Here is a 2,444-nt window from a genome sequence, read left to right on the forward strand (position 1 = left end):
CGAATTTTCCCAGCGGACCTGTGCCAGCATCCACGAAATTTAAGGCACTTTTCTAGCCCAGAATTTCGGCCACTTTCCAGAACTTGTTGTAACTTTCAGAATCCATTAAAGACATGATGGAAAGACTAATAAACCAAAAATAAACCTCAACAGTAGGCCTGACCATCCCCAACCGGGACTGACATTCTGTCAATCACTAGGCATCAATGCAATCTACAGGTCTAAGATACAAGACAGAGCATGAATGACTTAAAACTCTTATGAAACATGACAAGAAGGATCACCAAATTCTCCCTTGAACTGTTATAACATAAATTAGGTCTTGCATCCATCATTTCAACAATTACAAGTAAATACATGAAATAACCATGACATAAACCAGTCAATTGACCATGCTTATAACCATCATAAAACAATGTAAGTAACAAAGATATAACATCCATTAAATCCACATATAAACAAGTGCAAAAGCAAGAGAACTTAGCTTTCATTAATCATAGGCAAATCCGACTAGGTTTGGGACTTCCATGTACCACTCGACTGTAGACATGGTTGAACCAAATATTTCTTTTAGGCAGTCACCCCCATGCCATATTCCAAGAATAAATGTGGGATCTCATGGATAAACCAATCCAAAAAAAACCAAGGGAATCCAGAGGTTAAACCACCTCCACCCTCACCAAACCGTGATCACACCAAAACTGGTGCTCCGATCACAAAACCGAACTGAGCTTGGAATGCCATCCAGAATCCATCACTATCCTTGAGGAATTTTCCGTCTCCTTGTCTCTCAGGATTTACCACAATCCAATCCTGGATCACTAGGCCCTAAACCAAGACCAGTCTCTTAGGCTTTACCGCAATCCAAACCTGGATCACTAGGCCCTAAATCGAGACTCGTCCCTCAGGCTTTACCGTGTATCCCGCCAAAACCAGTCAAGGGATTCCTAGGCCTTTGGGGATGAACCTTGAGACCACCTCCACCCCAAATTTTTAAATCTATCCGGCAAATCCAAAGCTGAAAACCAAGACAAAAATCCCAACACACCATAGCATCCGTAAAAGGCAAGGCTAGGCTGAAAACCACTATCATATCCCAACAAAACCATGCCATCGACAACAAGAGAACCATACACCAACATGTAAAGCCATGCATGTCAAAACCAACTAGGAAATCACACATGCAATATGTTGCCTACAAGTATTCCTGTTGAAGCTGCTTAATCCCTCTCTTCCTTACTTGATCCTTGCATTCCTTCTTTTCCCTTTGCTTGCTTTTCCTTCCTTGATCCAAAGCTAGAGTGCTCCAAGAAAAACTCTAAGTGACTAAGAGTGAGAGAGAGAGAGAATAATGAGACAGCTCCAAAACTTGAACTGACAAAAGGTTACCAACTGATCCTCAGAAGCCTTTTTATTAATGAGGCCTCTATTTCCTTCATTTTCCATTATTTTCCTTCAATTTCCTCCTCACATGCAACCCGTGACCTTTCACTTTACTTTTATCCTAATTTCCTTTATTTTCGTAAATAAATGTGTCAAAAATGCCTTTTTTCCTTTTAATGTCTTTTCCAATTTCCTTATCCATAAACACATCCAGTGATGCCCACTAGGATATTTTTTCCCAACATTTAGCTTGGAATACGTGTCCCTTAACCATTGTCTTATTTTTCCTTTATTAACTTTTATTACATGAACTTTTCCCCAGGGCTATTACATAACCCTCCCCCTTGGGGAACACCGTCCTTGGTGTTAAACCACACCAAGACCTCAGCAAAACCACTGAAAATCAAACATAATGCCCATGGAGCTCTATAACTTAGCTCGTTGCAGTATTTACAATGAAAGACCTGCTCAAAAGAAAAACATCATGACAAAATGACAAGATAAGAATCATATTGCTTATTGGAGCTTTATAAACTATCTCATGGCAATATTTACATCCATATATATATACATATACCAAAAGATCAGCAAAACATATGCAAAACATATACCAAACATCAAGCCAAAATTTCTTTGCTTCAACCGACAAACAATGAAGGATACATGACCCGCATCTGATCTGCAGTCTCCCATGTAGCTTCTTCGAGCCCAAAGTGTTTCCATTGCACTTTAACTTGCTCTATGGCTCTGTTTCTGAGCATGAGATGCTTCCTCTTCAATATGCACTGAGGCTCCGACTGGAACTCTCCTTCTTGCTCCACCTGCAATACAGACCAATCAATAACACCCTTTATATATCTCTTATGCAATAAAATATGGAAAACATCATGGAATTTCACTATTGGAGGTAGTGTAAGTTGATAGGCCACGATCCAATCCTCTCAAGGACATCAAAAATCCCGCAATACCGTGGTGCCAACTTGGCACATGATCCAATCCTCAAAGAGATCTTCTTGGGCTTGATGCACAAATACACATGCTCTCCAACCTGAAACTCCTTG

This window comes from Pinus tabuliformis, chromosome 7, assembly GCF_031772625.1.
Source record: "Pinus tabuliformis cultivar Carrire ecotype Pingquan chromosome 7, CPIR1, whole genome shotgun sequence".
NCBI lineage: Eukaryota > Viridiplantae > Streptophyta > Pinopsida > Pinales > Pinaceae > Pinus > Pinus tabuliformis.